The sequence below is a fragment of the Drosophila erecta genome, unplaced genomic scaffold (genome assembly GCF_003286155.1).
Source record: "Drosophila erecta strain 14021-0224.00,06,07 unplaced genomic scaffold, DereRS2 tig00000055-arrow-pilon, whole genome shotgun sequence".
NCBI lineage: Eukaryota > Metazoa > Arthropoda > Insecta > Diptera > Drosophilidae > Drosophila > Drosophila erecta.
In genome coordinates this window covers 4,126,111-4,142,950 of record NW_020825200.1, presented here as the reverse complement: position 1 = coordinate 4,142,950, position 16,840 = coordinate 4,126,111, and the positions used below count along the sequence as shown (strand labels likewise).

General features: G+C 34.6%; 1 protein-coding gene across 1 annotated transcript in view; it reads left to right on the top strand.

Moving 5' to 3' along the window:
- The window catches only part of LOC6542342, a 91,129-nt gene that overhangs the window by 58,742 nt on the left and 15,547 nt on the right, over positions 1–16,840 (top strand). The gene's annotated exons all lie outside the window — the stretch shown is intronic.

Genomic DNA, 16,840 nt, shown 5'->3' with positions numbered 1-16,840 from the left:
AAAATATTAAAAAAAATAATTTTCTAAATTTGAATGCAGTTTTTTAGAGAATTGCGCCAGAAACATTTAGAGGTATGCCACTTCAAAATCCGATTAAGATACGCTGAGTTATGGAGTTTAGAACTTCAGCCTTAGGACATTTCTTAATTTTGTTGTATTTCTACATCATCACATCAAAAAAAATACAAAAATATTAAAAAAAAAAAAATTTCTAAATTTGAATGCAGTTTTTTAGAGAATTGCGCCAGAAACATTTAGAGGTATGCCACATCAAAATCCGATTAAGATAAGCTGAGTTATGGAGTTTAGAACTTCAGCCTTAGGACATTTCTTAATTTTGTTGTATTTCTACATCATCACATCAAAAAAAAATACAAAAATATTAAAAAAAACAATTTTCTAAATTTGAATGCAGTTTTTTAGAGAATTGCGCCAGAAACTTTTAAAGGTATGCCACTTCAAAATCCGATTAATATAAGCTGAGTTATGGAGTTTAGAACTTCAGCCTTAGGACATTTCTTAATTTTGTTGTATTTCTACATCATCACATAAAAAAAAATACAAAAATATTAAAAAAAATAATTTTCTAAATTTGAATGCAGTTTTTTAGAGAATTGCGCCAGAAACATTTAAAGGTATGCCACTTCAAAATCCGATTAAGATAAGCTGAGTTATGGAGTTTAGAACTTCAGCTTTAGGACATTTCTTAATTTTGTTGTATTTCTACATCATCACATCAAAAAAAATACAAAAATATTAAAAAAAAATAATTTTCTAAATTTGAATGCAGTTTTTTAGAGAATTGCGCCAGAAACATTTAAAGGTATGCCACTTCAAAATCCGTTTAAAATAAGCTGAGTTATGGAGTTTAGAACTTCAGCCTTAGGACATTTCTTAATTTTGTTGTATTTCTACATCATCATATCAAAAAAAATACAAAAATATTAAAAAAAAAAATTTTTTAAATTTGAATGCAGTTTTTTAGAGAATTGCGCCAGAAACATTTAGAGGTATGCCACTTCAAAATCCGATTAAGATAAGCTGAGTTATGGAGTTTAGAACTTTAGCCTTAGGACATTTCTTAATTTTGTTGTATTTCTACATCATCACATCAAAAAAAATACAAAAATATTAAAAAAAAATAATTTTCTAAATTTGAATGCAGTTTTTTAGAGAATTGCGCCAGAAACATTTAAAGGTATGCCACTTCAAAATCCGATTAAGATAAGCTGAGTTATGGAGTTTAGAACTTCAGCCTTAGGACATTTCTTAATTATGTTGTATTTCTACATCATCACATCAAAAAAAATACAAAAATATTAAAAAAAAATAATTTTCTAAATTTGAATGCAGTTTTTTATAGAATTGCGCCAGAAACATTTAGAGGTATGCCACTTCAAAATCCGATTAAGATAAGCTGAGTTATGGAGTTTAGAACTTCAGCCTTAGGACATTTCTTAATTTTGTTGTATTTCTACATCATCACATCAAAAAAATACAAAAATATTAAAAAAAAATAATTTTCTAAATTTGAATGCAGTTTTTTAGAGAATTGCGCCAGAAACATTTAGAGGTATGCCACTTCAAAATCCGATTAAGATAAGCTGAGTTATGGAGTTTAGAACTTCAGCCTTAGGACATTTCTTAATTTTGTTGCATTTCTACAAATCATCACATCAAAAAAAATACAAAAATATTAAAAAAAAATAATTTTCTAAATTTGAATGCAGTTTTTTAGAGAATTGCGCCAGAAACATTTAGAGGTATACCACTTCAAAATCCGATTAAGATAAGCTGAGTTATGGAGTTTAGAACTTCAGCCTTAGGACATTTCTTAATTTTGTTGTATTTCTACATCATTACCTCAAAAAAAATACAAAAATATTAAAAAAAAATTATTTTTTAAATTTGAATGCAGTTTTTTAGAGAATTGCGCCAGAAACATTTAAAGGTATGCCACTTCAAAATCCGATTAAGATAAGCTGAGTTATGGAGTTTAGAACTTCAGCCTTAGAACATTTCTTAATTTTGTTGTATTTCTACATCATCACATCAAAAAAAATACAAAAATATTAAAAAAAAATAATTTTCTAAATTTGAATGCAGTTTTTTAGAGAATTGCGCCAGAAACATTTAGAGGTATGCCACATCAAAATCCGATTAAGATAAGCTGAGTTATGGAGTTTAGAACTTCAGCCTTAGGACATTTCTTAATTTTGTTGTATTTCTACATCATCACATCAAAAAAAATACAAAAATATTAAAAAAAAATAATTTTTTTAATTTGAATGCAGTTTTTTAGAGAATTGCGCCAGAAACATTTAAAGGTATGCCACTTCAAAATCCGATTAAGATAAGCTGAGTTATGGAGTTTAGAACTTCAGCCTTAGGACATTTCTTAATTTTGTTGCATTTCTACAAATCATCACATCAAAAAAATACAAAAATATTAAAAAAAAATAATTTTCTAAATTTGAATGCAGTTTTTTAGATAATTGCGCCAGAAACATTTAAAGGTATGCCACTTCAAAATCCGATTAAGATAAGCTGAGTTATGGAGTTTAGAACTTCAGCCTTAGGACATTTCTTAATTTTGTTGTATTTCTACATCACATCAAAAAAAATACAAAAATATTAAAAAAAAATAATTTTCTAAATTTGAATGCAGTTTTTTAGAGAATTGCGCCAGAAACAATTAAAGGTATGCCACTTCAAAATCCGATTAAGATAAGCTGAGTTATGGAGTTTAGAACTTCAGCCTTAGGACATTTCTTAATTTTGTTGTATTTCTACATCATCACATAAAAAAAATACAAAAATATTAAAAAAAAAAAATTTTCTAAATTTGAATGCAGTTTTTTAGAGAATTGCGCCAGAAACATTTAGAGGTATGCCACTTCAAAATCCGATTAAGATACGCTGAGTTATGGAGTTTAGAACTTCAGCCTTAGGACATTTCTTAATTTTGTTGTATTTCTACATCATCACATCAAAAAAAATACAAAAATATTAAAAAAAAAAAATTTTCTAAATTTGAATGCAGTTTTTTAGAGAATTGCGCCAGAAACATTTAGAGGTATGCCACATCAAAATCCGATTAAGATAAGCTGAGTTATGGAGTTTAGAACTTCAGCCTTAGGACATTTCTTAATTTTGTTGTATTTCTACATCATCACATCAAAAAAAAATACAAAAATATTAAAAAAAACAATTTTCTAAATTTGAATGCAGTTTTTTAGAGAATTGCGCCAGAAACTTTTAAAGGTATGCCACTTCAAAATCCGATTAATATAAGCTGAGTTATGGAGTTTAGAACTTCAGCCTTAGGACATTTCTTAATTTTGTTGTATTTCTACATCATCACATCAAAAAAAATACAAAAATATTAAAAAAAATAATTTTCTAAATTTGAATGCAGTTTTTTAGAGAATTGCGCCAGAAACATTTAAAGGTATGCCACTTCAAAATCCGATTAAGATAAGCTGAGTTATGGAGTTTAGAACTTCAGCTTTAGGACATTTCTTAATTTTGTTGTATTTCTACATCATCACATCAAAAAAAATACAAAAATATTAAAAAAAAATAATTTTCTAAATTTGAATGCAGTTTTTTAGAGAATTGCGCCAGAAACATTTAAAGGTATGCCACTTCAAAATCCGTTTAAAATAAGCTGAGTTATGGAGTTTAGAACTTCAGCCTTAGGACATTTCTTAATTTTGTTGTATTTCTACATCATCATATCAAAAAAAATACAAAAATATTAAAAAAAAAAAATTTTTTTAATTTGAATGCAGTTTTTTAGAGAATTGCGCCAGAAACATTTAGAGGTATGCCACTTCAAAATCCGATTAAGATAAGCTGAGTTATGGAGTTTAGAACTTTAGCCTTAGGACATTTCTTAATTTTGTTGTATTTCTACATCATCACATCAAAAAAAATACAAAAATGTTAAAAAAAAATAATTTTCTAAATTTGAATGCAGTTTTTTAGAGAATTGCGCCAGAAACATTTAAAGGTATGCCACTTCAAAATCCGATTAAGATAAGCTGAGTTATGGAGTTTAGAACTTCAGCCTTAGGACATTTCTTAATTATGTTGTATTTCTACATCATCACATCAAAAAAAATACAAAAATATTAAAAAAAATAATTTTCTAAATTTGAATGCAGTTTTTTATAGAATTGCGCCAGAAACATTTAGAGGTATGCCACTTCAAAATCCGATTAAGATAAGCTGAGTTATGGAGTTTAGAACTTCAGCCTTAGGACATTTCTTAATTTTGTTGTATTTCTACATCATCACATCAAAAAAATACAAAAATATTTAAAAAAAATAATTTTCTAAATTTGAATGCAGTTTTTTAGAGAATTGCGCCAGAAACATTTAGAGGTATGCCACTTCAAAATCCGATTAAGATAAGCTGAGTTATGGAGTTTAGAACTTCAGCCTTAGGACATTTCTTAATTTTGTTGCATTTCTACAAATCATCACATCAAAAAAATACAAAAATATTAAAAAAAAATAATTTTCTAAATTTGAATGCAGTTTTTTAGAGAATTGCGCCAGAAACATTTAGAGGTATACCACTTCAAAATCCGATTAAGATAAGCTGAGTTATGGAGTTTAGAACTTCAGCCTTAGGACATTTCTTAATTTTGTTGTATTTCTACATCATTACCTCAAAAAAAATACAAAAATATTAAAAAAAAATTATTTTTTAAATTTGAATGCAGTTTTTTAGAGAATTGCGCCAGAAACATTTAAAGGTATGCCACTTCAAAATCCGATTAAGATAAGCTGAGTTATGGAGTTTAGAACTTCAGCCTTAGGACATTTCTTAATTTTGTTGTATTTCTACATCATCACATCAAAAAAAATACAAAAATATTAAAAAAAAATAATTTTTTTAATTTGAATGCAGTTTTTTAGAGAATTGCGCCAGAAACATTTAAAGGTATGCCACTTCAAAATCCGATTAAGATAAGCTGAGTTATGGAGTTTAGAACTTCAGCCTTAGGACATTTCTTAATTTTGTTGTATTTCTACATCATCACATCAAAAAAAATACAAAAATATTAAAAAAAAATAATTTTTTAAATTTGAATGCAGTTTTTTAGAGAATTGCGCCAGAAACATTTAAAGGTATGCCACTTCAAAATCCGATTAATATAAGCTGAGTTATGGAGTTTAGAACTTCAGCCTTAGGACATTTCTTAATTTTGTTGTATTTCTACATCATCACATCAAAAAAAATACAAAAATATTAAAAAAAAATAATTTTTTAAATTTGAATGCAGTTTTTTAGAGAATTGCGCCAGAAACATTTAAAGGTATGCCATTTCAAAATCCGATTAAGATAAGCTGAGTTATGGAGTTTAGAACTTCAGCCTTAGGACATTTCTTAATTTTGTTGTATTTCTACATCATCACATCAAAAAAAATACAAAAATATTAAAAAAAAATAATTTTCTAAATTTGAATGCAGTTTTTTAGAGAATTGCGCTAGAAACATTTAAAGGTATGCCACTTCAAAATCCGATTAAGATAAGCTGAGTTATGGAGTTTAGAACTTCAGCTTTAGGACATTTCTTAATTTTGTTGTATTTCTACATCATCACATCAAAAAAAATACAAAAATATTAAAAAAAAATAATTTTCTAAATTTGAATGCAGTTTTTTAGAGAATTGCGCCAGAAACATTTAAAGGTATGCCACTTCAAAATCCGTTTAAAATAAGCTGAGTTATGGAGTTTAGAACTTCAGCCTTAGGACATTTCTTAATTTTGTTGTATTTCTACATCATCATATCAAAAAAAATACAAAAATATTAAAAAAAAAAAATTTTTTAAATTTGAATGCAGTTTTTTAGAGAATTGCGCCAGAAACATTTAGAGGTATGCCACTTCAAAATCCGATTAAGATAAGCTGAGTTATGGAGTTTAGAACTTTAGCCTTAGGACATTTCTTAATTTTGTTGTATTTCTACATCATCACATCAAAAAAAATACAAAAATGTTAAAAAAAAATAATTTTCTAAATTTGAATGCAGTTTTTTAGAGAATTGCGCCAGAAACATTTAAAGGTATGCCACTTCAAAATCCGATTAAGATAAGCTGAGTTATGGAGTTTAGAACTTCAGCCTTAGGACATTTCTTAATTATGTTGTATTTCTACATCATCACATCAAAAAAAATACAAAAATATTAAAAAAAAATAATTTTCTAAATTTGAATGCAGTTTTTTATAGAATTGCGCCAGAAACATTTAGAGGTATGCCACTTCAAAATCCGATTAAGATAAGCTGAGTTATGGAGTTTAGAACTTCAGCCTTAGGACATTTCTTAATTTTGTTGTATTTCTACATCATCACATCAAAAAAATACAAAAATATTTAAAAAAAATAATTTTCTAAATTTGAATGCAGTTTTTTAGAGAATTGCGCCAGAAACATTTAGAGGTATGCCACTTCAAAATCCGATTAAGATAAGCTGAGTTATGGAGTTTAGAACTTCAGCCTTAGGACATTTCTTAATTTTGTTGCATTTCTACAAATCATCACATCAAAAAAATACAAAAATATTAAAAAAAAATAATTTTCTAAATTTGAATGCAGTTTTTTAGAGAATTGCGCCAGAAACATTTAGAGGTATACCACTTCAAAATCCGATTAAGATAAGCTGAGTTATGGAGTTTAGAACTTCAGCCTTAGGACATTTCTTAATTTTGTTGTATTTCTACATCATTACCTCAAAAAAAATACAAAAATATTAAAAAAAAATTATTTTTTAAATTTGAATGCAGTTTTTTAGAGAATTGCGCCAGAAACATTTAAAGGTATGCCACTTCAAAATCCGATTAAGATAAGCTGAGTTATGGAGTTTAGAACTTCAGCCTTAGGACATTTCTTAATTTTGTTGTATTTCTACATCATCACATCAAAAAAAATACAAAAATATTAAAAAAAAATAATTTTTTTAATTTGAATGCAGTTTTTTAGAGAATTGCGCCAGAAACATTTAAAGGTATGCCACTTCAAAATCCGATTAAGATAAGCTGAGTTATGGAGTTTAGAACTTCAGCCTTAGGACATTTCTTAATTTTGTTGTATTTCTACATCATCACATCAAAAAAAATACAAAAATATTAAAAAAAAATAATTTTTTAAATTTGAATGCAGTTTTTTAGAGAATTGCGCCAGAAACATTTAAAGGTATGCCACTTCAAAATCCGATTAATATAAGCTGAGTTATGGAGTTTAGAACTTCAGCCTTAGGACATTTCTTAATTTTGTTGTATTTCTACATCATCACATCAAAAAAAATACAAAAATATTAAAAAAAAATAATTTTTTAAATTTGAATGCAGTTTTTTAGAGAATTGCGCCAGAAACATTTAAAGGTATGCCATTTCAAAATCCGATTAAGATAAGCTGAGTTATGGAGTTTAGAACTTCAGCCTTAGGACATTTCTTAATTTTGTTGTATTTCTACATCATCACATCAAAAAAAATACAAAAATATTAAAAAAAAATAATTTTCTAAATTTGAATGCAGTTTTTTAGAGAATTGCGCTAGAAACATTTAAAGGTATGCCACTTCAAAATCCGATTAAGATAAGCTGAGTTATGGAGTTTAGAACTTCAGCCTTAGGACATTTCTTAATTTTGTTGTATTTCTACATCATCACATCAAAAAAAATACAAAAATATTAAAAAAAAATAATTTTCTAAATTTGAATGCAGTTTTTTAGAGAATTGCGCCAGAAACATTTAAAGGTATGCCACTTCAAAATCCGATTAAGATAAGCTGAGTTATGGAGTTTAGAACTTCAGGCTTAGGACATTTATTAAGTTTGTTGCATTTCTACAACATCAAACAAAATACAAAAAATATAAAAAAATACATTTAAAAAGAAACACTTCATGAAATGGAAGAAAATTCACAACCAAATTATACTCTACTTCATTTAAAGCAAATAAATTTCTTTACCTCAAAAACTTGGCCAGAGGTAAACCGAGTATTTTCCAAGGAAAAACCCGACAAACTTGTTTTCCGATTCTCATTCTTCATTTTGGCCATTTCTTTTGTAATTAAAGTTTGGCAACTGCGTTATGGGAACACATGCTGTTGTCGCATGATCAACGTGACCAAAAAGCCAAGCAGATGACACAAGACACATAAAGTGTCTGCCACCCAAAACTACTCCCCCAAAATCCCCCACACATAACCACTTGATTGTTAGTTATTGGACCACAACAACTGAAATCTGCTGCAGAATGACCGGGGCATCAACTTGTCATATTAGTTGGCAACTTTAGCCCCCAAAACATCATAACACATTTGAGGCGGATATTAAATTTTCGGTACAACGCGGCGTATGCGCAATATACTTGTCACCGTGCGCTGCATTTAATAAAAATCACTTGCAATGACATGTTACGAAATCTGCATAAAATTTATGCAATCAAATATAGTAACAAACTAGCAATAAAAGGCAGAGAAAAAATACATACATATATATTCAGTGGGTGGATTGGGTGGGAACGAAGGCAAAGTGGAGTAGAGCCGAGCTTGCCACAAATATATTCATAGGAAAACATAAATTGCAGCCATTTTTATACACGCCGGATTTGTAGCCGCAAAAGAAGACAACAAGAACAACTCATATATGTTTATATATATAAATGTTTCCTATAAGTACGTGTTCTCTGTGTGTGATTCTCCCCCAGTGTCGTCAGCGTAACAAATATTTATAGTCTTTCTGTTGGGAAAAAGAAGAAGTCAAAGAAACGGCAATGATTGCCTAACAGATACTTATTAAATCAATTTCTAAGAGGTTTCAAAGTAACTTAATCATTCCTTGAATAACATCTTTAACATCTGTGTTTCTAGGTGTTTCTAGTTTTTGATATGTAATGCAAATCTAGATTATATTTCCTATAAGACATCCTAAAATGTATGACTTGAACCTGCAACCAAAGGGTAACACATAGCCAAGGAAAGTAAGCCAAAGGAGCACTACCCGAGGCAAAGCAGACACCAAACAGAACAAGAATAAATGACAACAGCCAAGTGGTTAAGAAAAGGGCAGAAGGGGGTCTCCAGCCAGTGGGACTCCTTTTATGGCTGCGGCAGGCGTGGCAAATGCAATTTTTCGGCGTGTGCCAGAACGACTTGCTGCTATTTATGGGGCTCATTTAAAATCCATTAGCAGCCAGTTGGCCCCTTTGTTTGCCCAACACACCGAGCACCCGACTCCCCTCTGTTACGGGTCAAAAGTTGGCCTCCAAGGTGCATTTATGCTGAAGGAGCCTCCGGGTTTTGCTAGTTCCAACAGCAGCAGCCATCAACAAACTTTGGCCTGTGATTTGCGAAACGTTCGACAAGAACAATTGAATTTGGAGCGGCATTTTGGCTTTTCCATGGCTTCTGAAACGCCTGCAGGCGATCCATAAAGACCAAAAACCAATGTCCAAGTTCAATGGCAGACAGCCAATCGAATACAGTTTGCCAGTCATTGTTGAAGGAGCGCCTGAGGAGGAACGGTGTTTTAGTCCTTCGAATGTGTGTTACGCATTGGCTGGCTAATTTCGAGAGCTGTGTTAAATTCAGGGTATAATAAGGCATATTCATATTGCTTTTAATTAATATATAATCAAACTTGTTTCATATGATTAATTGTTTGTTTTATAACGATAGCTGGTGAGGACTACATTTTAGCTTTCGTATAATTGCGATCTTGAAAATATCCCCAAATTTTTGCCAAAAACATCTTAAATTTTACCAATTTTTTGTTTCTCTACCCCTACAAATTTTGGCAGCGAAAATCAGACATAACCAACTAATTTTCCCCATTTCTCTCAGACCAAAACCCCAGTTTGACAATCACTGGGCGACAGCTGCATTGAGACAGATATGAATGCGAGGCGGAGACGGCGTTGTCGCTTGATTGTGATTGATAAGCAATTGATAGCACGAACCGAAGAATGGATGAAGTAGAACATAGATAATAAAAAAGAAGAAAACGAAACAGGGAAGCAGCAGCTGACAAATGGCACAGTAGCTTTTTAATTGAAAATGTTTGCAAGGATTCTTGAAAGCGCTGCCAATGTCATTCGATTCATGCGAGTTCCGTTGCCATCACTTTCTTCGTTTATACAGTTGTGAAAACAACATTAGTTCTCCAATAGAGAGCTTTAAATGTTTGAGCTTCAAATGTAATAATGTGGGGTAGATAGGATAATGTAATACAGATAAAGGAAAGTTAGTTCTCAATTGAATATCATTTTTAAGCGAAAATGAGATTTTGTCGAATGTAGTTAATTTTAAATTGAATATAATTTTTATCAAAAATGGGATTGACGCAAATATTGAAAATATCATAAATTAACCTGACAAAATTGTTGAAGAGATAAAAAGTGCTATTGTTTTGATTGCAGCTGTATTTATAGCAACATATATCTCAGTTTGCCGACTCCATTTGTTTATTTCATTGTTCCAGCTGTTTGTGTGCGTGCATTGCGTGTTGTGCCTGCACTTGATTGATTTATGCCAGCAGCTACAAAAGAAAAAACCCCAAAAAAAGGAAGCGAGAGACAGGAAAAAATTTGATACAGCAAAAATTGAAAAAATATATATGTATATTTTGTTTGGCAAAAATAAACTCCCAATGCTTCATGTTCTCAGCGACGCGATGATTTCTCGTCGTCGGCCGTTGAGTGTTTTATAACGTGCGAAAATCCCCAAAATGAAATTATTGAATATCTCTAGCTCGCAATTTTTGTGTTTTTCCTTGCCCGATTCAGGCTCGCAAAAATATGATTGCAAAGTGAGTGGGTGCTGGGTGCTACCTGCACTTCGAGTGGGCGGCAAGGCCATCAAATTGCGCATACGCAACGTGGCCACGCATAGACAAAACAGGGGGTGCCACCAGCACCGCCTTGTCAACTTGGCACAGTTTGCTGCACACGTGAGAGGCACGTTCCATCTTGTTGTCCCTGTCCCCTCGTCCCCGGCAAATGCAATCTCCCACCTGAGAAACCAACCACATCACCCCCCCTTCCACTCGCCACCGCACAGGTGTGTCGTCCTGCACGTGACTTTTGTTCAGTTGCATGCGTCGCACGTAATAAACCCCAGCCAAGCCTCCGCCACCCAAATAAATCCCACCTCACTTTTCATACGCGGCAAGAGTGGAATTTCGTTGAGGGTATCCAAAACGTATGGGAATATTCGAGTTTGGCAGTGAAAATGCGAAGGATATACTCTTTTAAGAAATACATAATTCATGGTTTATAATATTGTTAACGCCCTTTTAGATGCAAAATTAAATTTAATATTTAAAATTTGTAACCAATTGTTCTTGAGTAAGCGTAAGGAGTATTCTGCTAAAATGTTTCCAACTGCCTATGCCTTTATGTACGTGCATTCCCTTTGTGTTTTCTTGCTTTTTTGCGGGATCCTTGGCCAAAAAGTCGCCGGCGACGAAGACAAACAGCACTCATGTGTCGCGGGCCGCTGAAGTGGAAAGCAAACCCGTTGAAAAGACATTTCAATTTGAATAAAAAGATGCTTTTGCCATGTGTGAGTGTGTGGGTGGGTGGGTGCTTTGGTCCATGGTGGTGCACTCCGATTTTGGGCGGTGCAATAGGGCCCAGGTGTGCGGCATGCAAATGTCGCACGACAATAATGCGCATTAGCCAGAAGATTGCCCGAACAAACAAAACCAGCAATGGCACTCGGAAACGCTCGCAAATTGCTTCTTTATTGCCAAATATTTGTGCTAACTTTAAAGCATAAATTTTAAAAATTTCTCATTCCTAAACGGCTTCAATTGAGTTGAGTAATACGCAGTGCTAGTTCGGTTTCCAGACGTTTTTGAGGAAGAACATTAGTACCTAACACGACACCCAATTCCCCCATCCACCGATAATTGTGGTGCAGCTGCAGCAAACCACATCGCACCACCGTCGACACCTTGACACGGCAGCCAAACATTCGCCAGAAGCGAGCCACGAGAACAGACCAATACCAATAGCAATACCAATCCGATTCCCAAATCCCAATCACAATCACATCCCAGTAAAGTCAGCACGTCTCGAGATTCGAGTCTTGCCAATATCATTGGAATAGCAGGAGACTGGTGGCTTGTCCTTTTTGATTATGCCACTGCCGAACCACAAAAGTGCCAGAAAAAAAAGGGAAAAGAGGAAAACTCGTAAGAGGTGGGGGGCTAAAAAATCAAGTAAGCGACGTCTGCTGACTTGGCTACACGAAAACCTTTTTACTTCAGGACAGGAGCAGAAAGTCGGGCTAATGCTGCACACAATTGCAATTAGTGTCAGTGCCCGGCAATGTCAGCCAACTGTTTTTGGTCTGGGCTTTGGTTATTGGCCTGCTCCTTGGCCATTTGCATAACCACAAAAGGAATGCGGCTCCGGCGACGAATACGAGCCGAAAATTGTGCCTAGCAATTCTGTTACACTCGAGAAATACTAAGTATAGATTTAAATATACTTAATGTACATCACTCCTCGTTTGTTTTCGGGGCAATGCAAGATGTTACATATTTTTAATGAAATCAAAAATAGTTTCATCAACATGATTTGAAGCTTACATAAGTACAAGAAAGCTAGAAAAGTTAAACTGCGTTCTCTGTGTACGCTTGAAGATTTCTGCTTGCAGGCGTTTTTTTTTTTTTTTTTCGAGACTCCTCCTCAGTTTTCCTAAGCCGATTTCAAGTTTAGCCGACTTCTTTTGGGCAAGTTTAAAATTTCTGGCTTTTAACAGCATTTTAATGAATGCGGCATTGTTGTAGTGGACCCAGCTAGACTTCGGACTTTCGAGTGCTCCACTCCGGCGGAAGAACTCTCTACTTGAGACTTCTCGAGTGGCCCTGGCAAAGGTATGTAGCTGGAAATAAAAAACTTTAAGCCGCTTTAAGCACAAATTATAGAAACAAATGTTGCGTCAAAGGATTCTGGTCGAGTGTTTTTCGGGTGTCCAGTGCTTCAGCTTAACAGCTTTTGTGACAAAAGCAAATTAATTGCTTTGCCCAATTTCAATTAACTGCACTACACTTTTTGGTTCGCCCGGCACGGCAACTTCATCATCGACTCAACCGCAAGTGCTCCAAAGGACTTGACCACTTGTTTTTGTTTTCGCAGTACTCACTGTACTCTCCCTGTACCCGCCACACCCGCCACACCCGCTACAACGGCTCCAAAGCCAATTCAATTAATTTCCAGCAGCCATATGACACCTATGGACCAGTGCACAAAGCGCAATCAAGTGCACAATGAAGTGGCCACCCCATTTTGCGGCACTGACCCCCATTTTTGCAACCCAAAAAAGTGCGCTATAGTTTTTATAAGCCATCGATTGTTGGCCCACAAAAGTGGGCCAAAAGAGTGGTTGCGAAATATTCGCAGCATAATGATTACCCTCTCGTGCCATCATCGCTTGATTTATTTTAAATCCGTTTGTATACATTGGGCATTTCAATGATGTGGCATTTTTAGTGGGCTTTCATTGAATAGCGAATGTGAGGCAGTCATTTTATTTAACTGCAATGTATTTTATGTATATCAATAAATAAAGAAAGCACAGATAAATCTAAAATCACACTTATTTAAAATGTATTACCGGACAATCCGAGTATAAAAGTGTGCCTATTTATTTGAAATTTATTTATGGCTCAAACACATATTTGATGTTCAAAACGCAATTAACGCTATCTGATGTCTGGGTACAAATAGTTTTCCGCCCAGTTTTAGCCAGGAAAAATGTCTGCTCACGCCTGGTTTCTTAATTTGAACGCATTTTCCTCTGGCATTTCGATATTTTTTTTCTTTTGAAAGGCCGGAGAAATGTGCTGAAAATGTGCGGCGAAAATTGGGAAATCGGGTGGTGGTTAGGTGTTGCAAGCACGCGCGCCGGAAGTCACGTGATGTGTTCACTGTGACACGTACGCGACAGCTGGCAAAGGACGATGGAGCCGAAGGAGCAGAAGGATCGGAGGCAGCTGCATCCATACCATGAGTTGCCCCTCCCCCAAACGACTCCTTGGATCGGCCGCCTTTGACGGGAGTAACTTTTCAATTTGAACAAGATGGAAAGCAGGGGGTCGGAAAATGTCAGTTCAACAAAGGGAGAAACTGCAGGCGGAGTCATAATCGCACTGCCAAAAAGTCTTTGTAATATCCATACCATTAGCAATTTTAGTTTAGCTTTACGCATGACTAATATCTACGTTCAACTGAATTATGTTAATTAACTTCGCTTTTAATACTCATTAATATGTAATTTAAAGCATCCCTTGCAAATGCAGTGATCAAAACGAAATAATTTTGTAGATTTTGTTTGTTTTTAATTATGTACGAGTGTTGCTTAATATTCATGATATCAGTTGCTATATGAATTCATATTTATTTTAAAGTAAATTGAATTCATATTTATTTCAAAGTAAATTGCACAAGCTCAGCGCTTGTCGCGCTTTCTTGGTTGTATTTTTTTCCGGTGTCATGCAGTCGAGTAATAACCAGAGAGAAGCTTAAAGCCAAACTGCAAACTCCACTCATTAAAATCACTCCGAGCAGGTGTGTGTGATACATCCTGAAACAGCAAACGCGAAACCAGCAACCAGCAACCAGCTGTAAACAAAAAAAACCCCAGTTCGGCCCAGTTCCGGGTTAAATAATTAAATTTCGCTGCAAAAATGGCCAGCGGGCATAAGTTACGCCACGGCCAACGCGGCGTATGCGCAACGTTTCATTTTTATTTAACGCTGCCTTGCCGGAAGCCAGGATCTCGTCGAGGCGGCTTGGGTTTTGGTTGTGGATTGGGTTCGGGATTGGGATTGGTATAGCGTTGGCTTGGGCTTACGATGGTGGGTGGTGGGTTATGGTTTGGCCGGTTTGGCGGTGCAGGTGGAGCTGCAGGTGCAGGAGGAGCATATTTCATGGCACTAATGTAGCCGGTCATAAAATCACAATGTGCAAGGCGAAGGAGTGTCGAAATATGGTAGGGGCCAAGAAAGGGGATGGATTCTAGGCGTAGGTAGGCGTGCCAGCATACATGTGAACAAGGTCCAACCCGGGCAACTCATTTAAAAAGTTGTGCATAAAAAATGTATTTACAGAAATGCGGATTTTCAAATACACTTTCACACTACAAGTTGCTCGAAAATAATATCTTTCATTATAAGTAAAAGACCGCGTTTTGCAAATTCATAGGAGCCTATGACTTAATTTTAAATTTACTTCTCCTTCACTTAACATTACTCAGTTCGCACACTGTCTCAAATTTTAGTCGTAGAAAAACCACAATTACTTCTCGATATTGCGAATGAACTCACCAAATACCATTCCCAAATTATTACTCCCATCTCAAGAAATATAATTAATTTTTTCGCCTTTCTTACATATTTTTGCTGTTCGAAAACCAAGCAAAAAAGGAGCGACTTTGGCAAATGTCAGGACAGCGAGAGTCCTGGACTAGGCTACTACTTTTGGGGCGGGTATGGGAGAAATGGGCGTGGCAGCAACACCCCAACATCAGCGTGAAACTACATGGATGGCTGGGCATGAAAATGCCCCGAGTGTTCTCCTTCCTCCCCACAAAGGGGGGGTTTTTTTTTCTCGGGGTGGAATGGTGGCAACAGCATGTGTTGAAATGCAAACTTGATTTTTCCATCCTCCTCCGCGGTGGCTTCTGTTTTTCTGGTCGGGGCTCTGCTCATTAAATTTTATTTTATAATTACACACACCAGCAAACATACACAACCACCGGCACACGCACACACTCACACACACACAGTGCCCCTCATTTAGGAGTTAGGCTTTAATGTTTTCGGGCGACGCGTAATTGGGTTCCGGATAACGCAGCATTTTTCTACATTTTTTTTTGCAGGGTATTTGTGTAGAGGAACGATTGTTTTTTGGCTTACGAAAATATCAACACTTGGCTTATAGTTTCATACAAGATATATGTTTTCTTTTGGAAATAGCGGGCCTTACACACGTAATTAAAATAGTTATTTTAATTGCAATTTGAAATATAAAATATACCCATTTTCCTTACATTTTTCATCCAAGCGTAGTTCATTGTTTTTAAAAAATATATATCTCTTTTCTAAAACACATATTTTTCAAATATTCGTTGCTTGATTTTTGTGTGACCATTTGAATAGTCCTGTGAGCTTGGAGCATGACGCAGGCACATTTACGACGCTTCACGAATTAGAGCCAACAAAAACAATTGGCCGAAATGCTGGGCCGACAACAACAATGGGCCATATCAGCTATTATCGCAGGGAAATGGTTGAAAGGGGGGCGTGCAGGTTCGGGCTCAGAGGTCAGACTCCGTTCGGTTGGGCAGGCGGTGATTAAACTAAAGTGTTCGAAAGTTAATTGGCGCAACAACAACAGCAGCAACAGCTACAATTATACTTAGCCACTATTATGCCTCACGCTTGACTGAACGCGCTTTCCACGGGTTGCTGATAAGTGGGCGGGAAAGCGGGAAAGTGGGAAAGCGGAAAAATGGGGGGTAATGCCAGCGATTCGATATGGAATGAAACTAACGGCACTTAAAACAAATGACCAACGCGCACAATGGTGAGCTAAACGACTAAAAGTCAGTGAAATGTTCGAGCATCGAGGAGGATCAGGGTGAAGTGAGGGATTTCCCGATTCGACATTGGGAAATGGGAAAAGTTGGCAGATAAATGACAGATAAAGTCAACTATAAGTGGTGCTCGAATAAGGTGTTATCGTAGACATTTCAATGAGTTTCAATAGAGCGTGTTTATTGTTTTGGCTCAGTGAAAGAACTGATATAAA